The sequence below is a fragment of the Rhipicephalus microplus genome, chromosome 8, assembly GCF_043290135.1.
Source record: "Rhipicephalus microplus isolate Deutch F79 chromosome 8, USDA_Rmic, whole genome shotgun sequence".
Lineage (NCBI taxonomy): Eukaryota > Metazoa > Arthropoda > Arachnida > Ixodida > Ixodidae > Rhipicephalus > Rhipicephalus microplus.
Window position 1 is genome coordinate 128,236,866 of NC_134707.1, and position 15,710 is coordinate 128,252,575.

The following is a 15,710-nucleotide window of genomic DNA, read 5'->3' on the forward strand; positions in this document are numbered from 1 at the left end:
GGGAAGACTTTGGAATTGATGAAGTAAGTACTAGGTATGAATCACGCAATATAGCGGCATACACAAGCTAAGTTAGAGTATATTTGTCATATGCTGCTTATGCAGGGGCGTCTGCGTAAACAGGCGTTTGGTGTGTAGCGACACCATGGACCCGAGCTAACGGGGGGCGGGTTCTTACCAAAGAAGGATTGGCCACCCTGGCGCAGTATCTGGCCACTACCTCCCACATGCATATTTTAATTAACTGACCGTCCTCAATCCCCAGTGGCTGTGAAGCAGCTGACCATGGCGGTGGTCAGAACTGCAACGCAGCAGCGGGTGCTAAGAATCTGTTTCCGGACAGGCCGTCACGGGATTCTGAACTTGGAAACGTTTAACAGTAGAATTTTATCTAGTGACGCAAGTCTAGCTGTACTATTCGAGGGGCTAGATGGTGTTAAATGGGATATTATAGGGCTCAGTGAGGTTAGGAGGACCGATGAGGCCTATACGGTGCTACAGAATGGGTACGTTTTTTGCTAGCGGGGCTTAGCTGACAGAAGAGGAGCGGAGTGGGATACCCAATTCAGAGAAAGAGAGCTGGCAACAAAAAGAAATTGTGTAGTAATATTGAAAGGGTGGCAGGTATCGTAATTAAACTCAATAGGAGATACAAGATGAAGGTGGTACAGGTATACGCGCCTACATCCAGCCATTATGTAGCTTCAGTTGAAAGATTCTATGAAGACGTGGAATCGGCAATGAGTGAGGTAAAAATGCATTATATTGTACTAATGGGAGACTTTAATACAAGGGTAGGGAAAAAGCAGGCTGGAGACCAGGCAGTAGGAGATTATGGCATTGGTACTAGAAATGCCAGAAGAGAGCAACTAGTGGAATTTCCAGAACGCAATCTTTGCTGATTTCGATTACTTTCTACCAAAACAAGGAAACCGAAAGTGGATATGGGGAGCCCTAATGGCAAACTAAGAACGAAATAGACTTTATAATGAGGACACAGTCAGGTATAATGCCGGATGTATAAGTGGTTGGCAAGGTACGATACAGTGACCATAGAATTGTGCGGTCACAAGTATGCCTTGACTTGTAGAAGGAACTACAGAAACTGATACGCAAGAAACCAATCAATGAGCTAGCACTCAGAGGGAAAGCAAAGAAATTCAGAGTCTCGCTTCAGAAGAGGTACTCGGCTCTTATTGAGAAAACCTTAGCATAGATACAATGAATAATAATCTGACGAGCATCATTATGGAATGTGCAGTGAAAGATGGAGGCAGGTTAGTTAGACAGGACACTGGCAAGCTTTTTTAGGAAACGAAGAATCTCAATAAGAAGCGTCAAAGCATGAAAGTCTCAAGTACAACAGACACAATAGAAATGTCAGAGCTTCCGAAGTTGATTAATAAGCATAACGTATCCAACGTAAGAAGGTATAACATGGAGAGTATCGAACATGCACAAAAATGAAAAAAGCGTCAAAGCAAGAAAGAGGAAACTTGGAATAGGTAAAAATCGGATGTATGTACTAAGGGACAAAGAAGGCAAAATAACTACCAATATGAATAATTGATTGATATGTGGGGTTTAACGTCCCAAAACCACTATATGATTATGAGAGACGCAAACCAATATGAATAGGATAGTTAAAATAGCAGAGGGGTTTTACAGAAATCTGTAAAGTAGCCGGGACAACCACAACCTCAATAGTATTCACCTTTTCATAAACGCCTTCCTGGGCGCCGCCATAGCCCTCCTTGGTCTGTGCGAATTGGCGCGTCCCCTCGAAAATGCACTGGGAACGCTAAGCCTTTGTACTTCCGCGCACAGCCCATCATGGCGGTGTTTTGTTTTCCTGTGAAAAGGTGTATAAGAACTAGCGGTAACCCAGATGACATCCCACCAGCAATGATAGAAGTCAGACAAGCCTTGGAGAGCAGGCAAAAAGGCTAAGCTGCTGGTGAAGATCAGGTAACATCAGATATGCTGAAAGATGGAGGACAGATTGTGTTATAAAAACTAGCCACCCTGTTTACGAGGTGTCTCCTGACGGGCAGTGCACCAGAATCTTGGAAGAAGGCTAACATAATCTTAATACAGAAGAAAGGAGATGACAAGGACATGAAGAATTACAGGCAGATCAGCTTGCTCTCTGTAGTATACAAGTTATTTACAAAGGTAATTGCTAACAGAGTGAAGAAAACATTACAATTTGATCAACCAAAGGAGCAAGCAGAATTTCGAACAGGCTACTCAACAATCGACCACGTTGACACTCTCCATCAGGTAATAAAGAAATGCTCAGAATATAACCAATTACTTTACATAGCCTTCATAGATTACGAGAAGGCATTCGATTCAGTAGAAATATCAGCAGTCTTGCAGACACTGCAAAATCTGGGCGTATATGAAGCTTGTACACTCTAAGGCAAAAGGGTGTTAAAACGGTGACTAATGGGCCTGCCACAACCATTATTCCCTTTAAGGAAAACGGCACCGGGTCTAATAGTTAGTCCCCTCAAGGAACTAACATTTCGTGCACACATTTACACCTTAGTGAGTCACCGTTAGTCCCACAATTCACCCACAGGACTAACATTTAGTCCTCACATTTGCACCTTATAGAGCAACTGTCAACCCCCACATTTACATCTTAACGGGCAACCGCTAGTCCTCACAGTTGCACCTTGCCACGCGAACAGTTGATCCAGCCAAATACTCCAATCGGATGAACTTTTAGTCCCCAGTTCAAACATTGTTTTTTATTTCTTTTCCGCCAGGCCTAATACTTTTTTTGCCTGTTTTTGTGCGCAATGAGCAACAAATTCCGCAGAAAAAAGCACGCGAAAAAGTAGTTAGCCACCTATATGTAACTTCGATGTCACGGCAACAACGAAAGACAAAAGTGAGACATCAAAATCTTTTACTTTTCTACATACACATGAAGTTTCCCCATCCTTTTAAGTGAATTCATGGTGATGTGTACAAGTCCAGTCTCGTCATATCTTGTGCACTCCTTGGGGAGCTCCTCCGACGGAAGCGACAGATGACAGGCATTACATACGCCAGCGCACGCAGCCTCCTGCCTGTTGTGTTACCACGGCTGCACGTACAATAATATAATAAAAATAGTTAGGCACACATCACAGAAGACGAAGATGCACGCATATGACAAGTACGTACACGTTAATATAAAAACTAGCGTTAAAATATGATACACAAATAACTTTACCTTCACATCTCGCACAGTCGTTCTGAAGCTGCTATGATGAAAGAGATGGATGACGAGCATCGCAGACGCCAGCGCACAGTCTTCAGCACGGTGTCTGCCCACGGCTGCACAATAGGTATGTAAAATAGTGAGTCACACGTGACAGAGGATGAATACAAATGCATATGAAAAATACGTGCAAGGTGTAATGAAAACATATGTGAGATATGACATGCTAGTAATTTCACCGTGATGTCACACATCGTCAAAGACTCATTTCGATCCCCGTAGCGCAACAGCTTAGGAGCGGCAGCCGCAGTCACAACTCCACAAACCACCGTGCCGCTAACAAGTCGGCGCGTCCTAAGTGAGCGACGTCGTTCAGCTCGATCAAGCGAGACCAAACACGGCACTGAACGCGGAGTGTCTGCCGCCAGCGAACTTCGAAGAGGAGAGCGAGCGTACGCTTGGCCGCCGCCACGAACAGTGCCGAGCTGGTTTGGAGCTAGCGCTGAAGAAATCGATGGCAATGCGGCCGTTTTCCACAAACTTCAGTGAGTGCAGCGCGCAAACGCGAGTCCGCCGCCGCAGCCAGCGTATGGCTCCGAGCTGCTTGCAACCGACTGGCGGGAAAGCCAGCTGTAATGGCGACCTATTTTCAGTGAGTCCCACGCTAGCGAAAGCTCCGCAGCCCATGCTGGTGCACTTACAGTGCGCGACATACTACAAGCAATCTCTTTACGAGAACCCGCAACGTGTTTTCAACGACTCCCAACACAGCGACGAGGTCTCAGCCTAATATCATCAGCCCGAAGCTCATCGCGGCGGCGAAGACAGGCGTGCACTCGATGAGCGAACGTACGCGATGCCGACGGCAATGGCGGGCAATTCGCAGGCAGTTGCAAAGCACAGGCGAACTGCAGACGCCGAAGCGGACGTTCGCGATGCATTTCGTGCGTGCGATATACAACACGACCGCGCCCGTTGCCGGAAAGTGCGATCTGCATTGCACAAGCGACAAGTAGAGTAGAATAAAGAATGATAACCTACTTGCCTTAGAATTAGAATCCAGCGCTGTTTTCTGCACTGAGTCGGACAGAAATATATATCCGATAGGCCTGTTCTTCTTGGCCGCCATATTGGCCTTCCCAAGTGTTGCTGTTGTGTGTTGGTCGTGACTACCTTGAAGCCAGCGATATACAGTGCGGTGAGGTGACCGGTTTAGGCTTGATCCAGACTTCATGGGTGTAGCGAAACGCTATAGCAGCAGCCCACGCTCATTCAGGCGTACACACAAGCACCACGTCGTAATTCCTAGAGCGTCGAATTCAGGCAGCCGTGGTCGAGCACTCCAAGCGCGGCGCTACGCAACCGCTGCCGGCAAAATACGAGGAAAGACTGAGCCTGCAGAGGAAGAGAAGGACATGTGTTCTGTGGAGATGGAGGCAGTCACCTGGGCAACGTTTTCGCGCGGCCTGCAATGCCCGGGCGGTTAATCCCAGTGGAGACTAAGTGGTTTCGCGCCGTACGCTTCCCTCTGTGGTTGCTCCTCAATGGTATATCCGTTCATCAAGCGCCTATTCGGCTCCGTTACTCCTTTTTCGGGTATTTTTGCCTTAGAGTGTATAAACATCCTGAAAGAAATTTCCAGGGGATCAACATTTACGATAGGGCTTCATAAAGAACGCACCAGAATACCAATCAAGAAGGGTGTAAAGCAGGGAGATACTCTCCCAAATTCTATTTACCGCGTGCACACGGGAGGTTTTCAGAGGCCTAGAAAAAGAACAGTTAGGGATAAGAGTTAATGGAGAGTACAGTACTAACCTGGGCTTCGCCGATGACATTGATTTGCTGAGTAACTCAGGGGACGAATTGCAACTCATGATTACGGAGTTAGACAAGGAGAGCTGGAAGGTGGGTCTTAAAATTATTCTAAAGAAAACGAAAGTAATGTACAATAAGCACGAATGAAAGCAGCGCTTTTGGAAAGGTAATAGCCAACTTGAAGTATTAGAAGACTATGTCTACTTTGGGCAGGTAATAACCGCAGAGCCGCACCACGAGATGGAAGTAACTGGAAGAATAGGAATGGGGTGGAGCACATTTGGCAAGCAATCTCAAATTATGACAGGTAGATTGCTACTATACCTCAAGAGGAAGGTATATATAACTGTATCGTGCCGGTACATAGCTACGGAGCAGAAACCTGGAAACTCAAAAAGAGTTTTCAGCTTAAACTGAGCACGACGCAGCGAGCAATGGAAAGAAAAATAGTAGATGTAACCATAAGAGACAAAAAAAGAGTGAGGTGGATTAGGGAACAAACGGGCCTCAAGTATGTAATAGTCGAAATCAAGGAGAGGAAAATGGCATGTGGGCACGTAGTGCGTAGACAGCATAACCGCTGGTCATTACGGGTAACAAACTGAATTCTCAGAGAGGGCAAGAGGGTTAGGGGGAGACAGAAGGTTAGGTGGGCAGATGAGATTAAGAAGTATGTGGGTTAAGAAGCAGAGGGTAAATTGGCAGCAGCAAGCACAGGACCGAGTTTATTGGCAGAACATGGGAGAGGCCTTTGTCTTGCAGTGGACGTGGTCAGGCTGATGATAATGATATGGTTTATAGCAATTCAGAACCACCTTCAGCTCATTGACTAAATTTAGCAAATGGAAGTTTTTATTGAAGACCGTAAAGTAGAAGGAATACGAAAGCGAATATTTACACTCGGAGCTCACGAGCTTTAGAGCTTAATGACTACGTCTTAAAACTGTACCTTTGTGTTACAAACCGCTAGACGTTTCCTGGGGCGGAAAAAGAAAAATATATCAGGCGTTTCATTACATCATATGTGGAGATATTTATTCAGTCGTGAAGATGGCGACTGTCTTCAAGCGGAAGGGGATTTCATAATAGACAGAAAGCGCATTTTTTTCATTGGCTGCTAGCTGCTACAAACTTCACATCTCCAGTGAAGGCAGCGGAAATAAAATTGACAGATTTCCTAGAGTCACACTTACTTACGTGCAAAGAAATTCAGTAGCCCTTTGCGTGCCGGAATGATGGAAACAAGCGAAGTTTCTCACGTGCACGCGTCGTGCTCAACTTTTTTTAAATTTCTTTGCCCTATGCTCTCTCCGAGCTTTTGCTTTCATGCCGGCAATCGCATTTTTATCTGCGTATTTCTCAACACAGGGCTTCTATTGCTAGGAGCATTAACGATGTTCCCGCGTACATATCTAGGCAACAGTCATGTGTGACAACGTGAAAGGAAAAGTTACCTGAATAAATTATCGCACTGGCTACACATCTGAAACGGCTGATAGCCATGCTTACTATCAATGCTACGTCGCTAGTGGCCGCGAGATCGAGCGGAGTCACCGCCAGGCGGCACCTCGCTGAAGCACACCTACTGGGGATAACTGCCTGTGTCATCTGCTAGCCACGTCGCGTTTGCATGGGCACGTATACCACGCTCTCTGCTACCACGGTCTCAGGAGAAAAATTTTGCCCCCAATCTGCTTGTTACACTACATATGTTGTCGAAAGACGTTAGTCTTGCGTCTGAAGAGAGTGAGCAAAACGTTTATTTGATGTTCTGCGCAAGAAAATTGGTGAATAGTATTCTGGAGATGCTGCGTTTGTGCCTCGAGTGTGTTTTGGAGGCGAACGAGCGCATCTAGGCAAGTTAGACACGAGGGCCTAATGGCAGTTCGAAAATGAAGGAAGGCGTACGCGCCCACGGAGAAAGATGCGCGCTTGTCTCGGAGGTGATAAGGTGTAGAATGCAAAGCGACGGGCAGGTGCCACCACCGCGTCGTCTTAGCAAAGCGCGGGAAGCACTTACCTTTTGAGGCTCAAGTTGCACTGTCAGTACAGCGTGATAAACACTACAGTCCTTAGAAATACATGAGTGCGCCCTCTTTAGTATATATGAGGGCACACATACAAAACATCCACTTGCTGTTATGGTGCCTTAGATATGCGCAATAATTGATTTTAGAGACGATAGTCTTTCTTGAGGAACTTCGACTCAAAAATTTTGGTCTGCCTGTCTGCCTGTCTGTCTGTCTGGCTGGCTGTGTGTATGTTTGTCTGTTTGTCCACTCTAACGGCATTGGGTATTTGAAACGGCCGACGTCATCCGCAGCGCCCACCAATGTTGCTCAAAGTTGAGCGTTCATGCTTGTGCAATCGTCAAATAAAAAGCAAGTATTGCGCACGTCTGGGCCACCACAACAACACGTCTATATTCTGCATGTGCGTCTTTCACTAGAAAAATCATACATAGGTACTTTTAAGGACCGTAGCGCTTATCACGCTGCGCTGCCCATGCAACGCTTGCACGGAATGGAATGGGGAGTGTTTCAAAGGCTTTGCTAAGACGAGACGGTGATGGCACCTACCGTCGCCTTGTGTTCTACGCCTTATCATCTCTGAGATGGGCACGCACTCCCTTCTCAGAGCCACGCACTCGGTTTTCTAAATAAACTGCTACATGGCACTTATGTCTCACGTGTGACATGACTTGATGCGCTTGTTCGCATCTGCTGCACGCTGGAGGAACTCTAACGCAGTGCCTCCAGAATACCACTCACCAATTTTCTTGCGCAGAACATCAAATAACTGTCTTTCTCACTCTCTCCAGAGTGTCCTTGCTCACTCTCTCCAAATGTCCTTGAAAGATTATTGTCTTTTAAAGGACATTTGCAGAAACATGCAGATACGGGGCCAATTTTCGAATTGACAATCGCCAAGTACGAACGCTAAACCAAGAGCAATATTGGTGGGCGCTGGGGATGGAGTTGGCTGTTTAGTACCGTTGGAGATATCGGTAAGAGCAGACAAACGGACAAATGTACAAACATAGACCAATATTTTATTGTCGAAGGTCCCCAAGAAAGTCTGTCGTCTTTAAAAGCAAGGTGCGGCCTGTTGCATTGCGTCGCCGTCAGTTGGCGAGCGCGTCTGGGCACAGTTGACAGTTTTGGCCGCCTTTTTGTTGTGGGCGCTGAGGCTCCACTTGTCAAAGCGGATGGCACTTCGTGTTTCCATGTGGTTGAGTGGGGATTTGTGCGAGCCCGTGTGCTTTCTTGTCCTTTTTTGTGTGCGATCGTGTGTGTGGGGCAGTTTGCCTCATGTTTCCTGTGATCGAGAACGATTCTTTAAGGCCCGCGTGAGTGGCAGAAGGTTTTTATTGGTACATGTGTGGCGCCGTGAGGTTTGTGCCCCTGAGCAGCTTGAACGCGAAAAAAAGATGCTACATCGAGACACAACGTAATCCCCTGCGATCTACAGGTTTAGGAAGTTTACTTTGATGCGAAATATTCGTAACAGAGCACTTACTAGCGCTGAAGCAGATGCGCGCGGCCACTTCCAGACAGCACCAAATCACCCTGCCAACCGCAACAAGATTTAGTAACGTTTACCAAATGTTCTCCACAGGCGCATGCGACAAAAGAAGAAAACAAGCGTCAAGAGGCAGTCAGGGCGTGCCTTTACCTCGTACACAAGCACAGCCAACCAGCGTGAATGAAGAGAAATTGAGACTTCGAAGTAGGGTCTTTTTTGGTGTGAGCATTTTCCCAGACAAACTGGCGAGACAAAACCCTTTCCCCTGGCTGCTGCCTCTCTGGCACGTGCTAGCGCAGTACCATTATTTGGAATGCTGACAGAACCGGGAAGGATGCACACTAGAGGTGTCGGAGATTAGGACGAGTGGTGAACTTTGCCGAAGAGGTTGTGAAGTTTGAGTGGTGTGAGTGAGTCGTGTAGTGCGGTAATTTGAAGTCGAAAAATTGAGTTATGGCTCCGCTGAAGTACTTCATTTAAGAGTGTCGCCAGTAAGATGACCAGCGCTGGAGTTCGTTGAAGTGTTTTCTTGAAGAGAAATATTCGAGATACGTCCAGAATAATTGTGGAGTACACGCATGTAATGAATATTTGGGGCGCCTAAGTGTCCTGGCGCCGGATATCATGCATGCGATTGCATTTGTAGCGCGGTAGGCTTTTGTTCCCATTGCTTTGAATACCTAAATGACTTTGTTAGTTGTAAGTGGTAGCTGCCGATTGTGCAAGTTTGTGTGAGGCCTTTACTGAAAATACATACTTTGTTTTTGTTTAAGCTCTTCCTTTGTAACTCTGTTTCTGAACCACAACCAGAGTTAGATATGCACTAAAAAAACTAACACTTAAATTGTGCGCGCTTTGGCGGTGCTTTTCGGTGGGCCGATACGTCAGACCTTAAAATATTCGAGGCAATTGCCTCACCATAAACGGAATCCGTGACCATATTAAATTCAGGTGAGTCAAACGGGCCGCATTGACGGAGGGTGTTGAGGCCCATACGCCACAAATGATGAACTCTCCTAGGGCAACTGTTCACGTCTGTGGTATCAGAGGCTCTCCTAATATCGACTTATAATCGAATCAGTGATGTCTAGATACGAAACGCGTTATTTACGGCCTACTGTGCCGCGTAGAAGTGCATGTGAAGGCGCTTCTCTTGGGAGAAGCGGGGGCGCCAGAGGGGGCGCTAGCTGAACTAGGCGCGTCCCACAGCTTTGGCGGCACACATCGGGCCACACCTTTTCTTTTATAGAACGGCTTTGCCAGAATATACCTGAGGATCAGAAAAGTGTAGGTTTATAAGGAGAATTCAGCTTGAATCCAGGACGACGCAGCGAGCGTTAGAGAGAAATATATGACACTAGAAGAGAGCAGATTGGTTCAGGGAACAAATTGGGGTTAAAGATATTGTAGTTGAAATTAAGAAGAAGAATTGAACATGGGCCGGGCATGTGGCGCGGAGGAAATTTTACCGGTGGTCATTAGTTGAACGTACTGAATTCCCAGAGAAATCAAGCCGGCTAAGGGGGACACAAAGTTTGGTGAGCAGATGAGAATAAAAAGTTCGCAGGTATAACAAGGCATCTGAAAGCACAAGACCAGGTTGTTTGACGGATCATGGGAGAGGCCTTTACCCTGAGGTGCGCGTAGTCAGGCTGATAATGATGATGACGGGTCTCTTTCATTTCGGAATGGCTGAGACAGGTGAAGCATCAGCAAATAGCCAGAGCGCTAATAGGCCGGAAAAATATTCTTGCCCGGTATTACCTTGATCTAACCACGCAGTGTCTATTTTTTTTGGTCTGTGACTCATCTGCCAATTCCTACGTGCCCCTGAAAAAGGGAAAATATCAGACTGAACGCGGCTGACCCTTCATCTCACGGGTGCACGCTGTATCGTGGTAAAGTTGTCGTATACAAGGAATAGTCCTGCGTATACTTTAAAGTAGGACATGACCCTGCAAGAATTACTCTAGGTGACATGTGCATTCGTGCAATCCGTTGCGTGAATAAAGTATGAAGGTTGGCAGAAATATTGAAGCATACCACCAGGATCCGTGCGCGTTATATTTTTAACTTGGTATAGAGCGAGATGCGAGACTACGCTCCATCCATTTTGTTTGCATTCGAGTAGTCAAACTTCTCGCAGCGTGCCCGCTCCAGTCCCAACATTGCTTGGCGCGATTTTGGTGCATTGTTCCTTAGAGCAGCTGCAGTGGTGCGACGCGTGTATCGTGATAAGGCTATATGATCTATACCAGCCTCTCCAAACATGTGCGCATAAAGGAATCCATCCTACAGAAACAGGCTGTACAATACAGACAAAACCGAAATGACACAACACCGCTTGCCTGCACGGCCTGGTTTGGACACATAATGTGAATGTAACCTTGCTTGCGCATAACGTAATGATGCCTCGTAAGTCACGTCATCTTTCGGCTTCGAGTTTCTCTGACATCGAAGAGGGCAAGGAAGGCATTTGGCTTGCAAAGTCTACACCGGACGAGTGGCAAATGTTCCAAGCTCACCTCCACGCGTCGTGTAATGGGCTAATTAAAAAATGTAAATGATACAAAGCTTTTTGTTTGGTACGCAACAACTTCCATTGCCTAAGTAAAATTTCTCATCTGACCTACTGAAGCGCTGTTTATGAAGTAAATGGCTGACGAAACAAAAACACATGGGCAATTTTTAAAATCTAACCGATACTTTCACCTGATAATATTCGTTCTTCGTCCCCCTATGGCTGCACAGAAGCAGCTCTTCTTCCCTATGCACCACAAACCCGAGCTAACGGGGAGGGGGGGGGGGTAAGTCTTTCTCACGCCTAGCCTTGCGTGGCTCTGCCGTGTACGGAAAAAAGGGGATCCTGGTGGTTGAGTTAACGTGAAATGATTGGACCTTTAAGGCCCCCCGACAGAGGCGAAACCTCTCTTCGACCCCGGCATCAGGTAGATGACACCCATGGGCTTTCCCACCCAGGAGAAATCGGCAGTCGCATTTTCCGATCTCGTTCTCTCCCGAAATCTTCGTGTTTATCTCCTTCTTTCTGTCTGTCCTGTCATCTTCTTTTTCTATTTAATTGCGAATTTCTTTGTGGCGAGCGTTAACATTGTGTAGTTGCTTAACCTTGGACAGTTATGTTTGGTTATAGTGGCGTTTTACGGCTGGTGTCTGCAGTCCTATGCAAGCGCTTCAGTGTCCCCTAGTTGGGCTTCATGTTGGGTGGCTACCAATGCTGCCGAAACAACCTGTTGGGAACGCTGCAAGCAAGGTATTACGGGAACACCTTCAATTCCCCGACTACTTGACCATCTCCCTGTAAGAAGGGTGCACCCCGAAGAGCTTATATATTTCAACCATCCCGGCCTATTCATCCCAAAATTACATGTAATTCACTGTGAAGCTCCGAACAAACAAGCAAGATCAATTTCTCCATTTCTTGTCTCAAGGTAACTGACCGAACTTTTTGGACCAGGCGAAAAAGAAACTAAGACGCCAAGTGGTGACCTCCTGCTTTAACTAACTAAGCGACAACAATTTCAGAAGCTTAGCAATCTAACTGTGGCATCGGAGGCTAAAGGCTGGTGCACACCAGTGCCTAGCAGCGGTCGTGGGATCATTCGTGACTGGCGACCAAAAAGTGACTGGTGTTCACACCGGCAGAGGCTCCATGCGAGCGACCGGAAATCGCAAAATCGGAGAGTCACGTCCGGATGTCGTTATCAGCAAAAGCTCCTGAGACCAGCGTCGATCAGCCGATCGCCGCCAGCTGAGTAAGCGGAGAAAACACAGCGCGCCGCATATTGTTCTCGTCCGTTCTCGCACAGCGTTCCCAACAGCGTCAAGGAGTTCGATTTGAGCGAAAAACAAGAGATTGTAATGGTGCTGGTGTGCTGTGCCACGGTGTCAGGCCTGGCAGCACAGATGCCTCCAAAGAATATCCACGGAGTGAATTATGGAGAGTGGGGCGAAGCATTCGTCCGTTCATTCGTTCTTGCTTCCGTCCGTCCATGCGTCCGTCTGAGTGACCATCCATGTTTCCATCCACCCGTCCGTGTGTGCGTCTATTCGTGCGTTCATCCCTTTGTTCGTCCATGCATGCGGCCCTGCGTTCGTTCATGCGTCCATACATGCATCTGTCTGTGTGTCCGTTCGTCCATCTATTCAACACTCAATGTACCACCATCTCGCATCTTTTCAACATATATTCCCCATATAGAAGCACCGCCATTCAGTGGACATTCCAAGAACTAAACGAGAGATGGCACACGCACACTTTCTTACGGCTTGCGCTTCGGGTGTACTTCCCACCTTTAACCCCTTCGAGTTCATGGTATATACTAGTTCACTGTATTCATGGCACTGCGGCCCAACGCACGCAAAACTTTTCTAAAACCGTGGAGGTTACGCCCACCGAGTATAATGTAGCAATCTTTTCTTGTCAGATAGTGCTCAAAGTACATGTCAATGGCTCCTAATGGGAAATGAGAGACAAGAGAATTCGGTCTTTACTTTCTTACGGCTTGCGCTTCGTATTTATTACCCACCTTTAACTACCTCGAGCTCATGATATATACCAGTTCATTGCATTCATGGCACTGCGGCTCAACGCTCGCTAAACCTTTCTAAAACTAAGGAAGTTACACCCAGCGAGTATAACTTAGCAACCCTTTCTTGTCATAGTGCTCAATGTACATGCCAATGGCTGCTATTGGGGATCGTTGTGTGCGCATTAACTAAAAGCTGAATGCTTCTGTCTGTCATTCCCCATTAGCAGCCATTGGCATGTACATTGAGCACTATTTTTTTATTGTTCAACAATGCACCGAAGAAATCTCTCACCGGCACCGTCTTGGAGGTCAAAATGTAACACTAATTATACACTACTACAACGAGGGACGAACGGGTGCCACTATAAGAATCTTCGCCCCTAAAAAAGTCGGTGGTGGGTGTGAACGGCCCTTCGATCGCGGGAGTTGGCCGGCCATGCAAGCCACCTTCTTCTCGAGCGACGCCGAGACGACGAGGAGTATTTGCGAGAGTCGTACGTATTCATAAACGCTCTTGAATTTATCTTGACTTGTCACAGCCTCCAATGCAGCACAAACGCGTCTTGAACGCGGAGTCATAAGTCGTTGCCAAGGCGTGAAGCACAAACAAGTTCCGAACGCGCTGCATTGAAGGCGGTGACAAGTCAAGTTTAAGACAAAAACAATTCTGAATACGTGAGAAAGAAGGCGCAAAATTTATTTTCTCTTTACATTGACGGTGTTTATCTTCTTGAGAATGCCGCCGCCTAAATTTGACACTTTGCTCAAGATGCTGCGCCCCGCCATCTCCAAGCGAAGTATTCTGTGTTGCCATGGTGCCACAGACCCAGAGGAACGCACTTGTTTGTATCTGGTGGCAGAACGCGAGTGCAATAAAAACAAAAACAAAACAAAAATTCAGCATAGCTGATTTGTTCCAGCAGCCTTGCGACTGCAATCGCGTGACTGAAAAAATGGCAGTGGCTTAGTTGAGCTATGCCAGGATATACGTAGCGTTATCAAAGGTTCAGCTAATTATTCTAAGCTTTCCAGAGTGTCTAGGATTAGCTTGATTATCATGCTTACAGCTGTTTCGATGACACACACATGGTATACGTATTATGTGGCACATGTAAATTTATTTTGCCGGGCAACTACTTCGGGATCCGATGAGTTAAGCTTCTCCGCTCTACTGCACCGTTGAGCAGCATTTGCACTCTTCTTCTCCATGGCTATACCACAGTGGCAAACGCCAGTAAGAGGCGCTATCAGGCGGCTCCAGCGCAGTGTCAGATGGCGACTGCACAGGGAAGGCGCGCGCGTCGGCGTCCATATGTCTATCAAGGCTATGATGGCACTCCTCTGGAAAGCGCACACCAGCGGCGTCGAGTCGCGCGTTGCCGTGGCCGCGTGCGAGGAAGGTGCCGGCTCCGGTGCGCGACACCACTGATCGTCTGCGCAGCGCATTGAATATCGCGCACACCGGCGGTGAGCTGTGCGCGGAGGCGGTGGAGTATCATTGCGCATGCGCAGACCAGTGCCACGCGAAATCGGCTCAGCGAGGCCAGTGTAGCTATCGCAACAAAAATCGGTCAGAAGCGACTAGCCAAACCAGACGCTTTGAGACCATCTGCGAGCGTTCGTGACTGTTTGCGACTAGTCGGAAATGGTCGTGTGACTGCTTATAGTCGCCGGTGTGCACCAGCCTTCAAGTCGTCATCACCAGCAAGTGCGGCTCGCCGGTACCTTGACGCTCACGCTGCGTGAGAGCTCGGGTTCCCCGAATCTCTCGCTGACCTGGCATAAACGACATGCCGCCTATCTCCTGTTGAGTCATTGTCGTGTGTTGTAGAGTTGGCGGAGAAGACAATGAGGACCTCAACCAGTCCTGGAGCCGCAGAGCCATGAGAGTGGGACGGCCACCAGTGTTTCGGGGAACGTGGTCATTGTTTCGAGTTCACCTCAAAGCCTACTTCGAAGCGCGAGACATCACGGACACGACGTAGCGACGAACAGTGTTAGTGGCTTCGCTAACAGACAGCGCCATTCGAGTGGTCATGGGACGTTGCCATCCGAGGCAAATCAATGCGCCTAACTACAACGATGCCGTTAATTACCTCGGGGAGCACTATCCCTATTGGAAAAACAGTGTGATGCCAGTACGTTTTTCGGCACTGGTACACGCTGGAGACGCTGGTACACGCTTGTAATCACTGGCACTACGCTGGGCGCACTGGGAAAAAGCTGTGTCACATCGGTAAGGGCGCTGGCTCAACCACTGTGATGCTGGTGCGCACTGCGACGCACTGGAAATTTCACTGGCAAGCGCTGGCGAATACTGGAGCATGCACTGTTTCCGATGCAGCGTGCACGTTGTTGTAGCGTGTGCCGTGGTATGTTTCGGTGCCATTAAATATACAAGGCTTGATTCGACGTCACGGAGAGTTGCTACTGTAACAGGTACCGAGCATACGTACTTTTTGGGGCACACGTACGTATCGCAGCAATTAATAATGCACCTTTTTCGCATGAGCCCCGTGTGTAGCGGCCAAATTCGCATCATCCGTGTACTGCTGTAACGATTCCCAGTTGCAGTGTTTGTAAGCCTGAAGCTGAGCGCC

General features: G+C 47.6%; 1 pseudogene; it reads left to right on the plus strand.

Moving 5' to 3' along the window:
* The first annotated feature begins 14,440 nt into the window (after nt 1-14,440).
* LOC142769194 (uncharacterized) overlaps nt 14,441-15,710 on the plus strand; it is a 60,553-nt pseudogene continuing 59,283 nt past the window's right edge.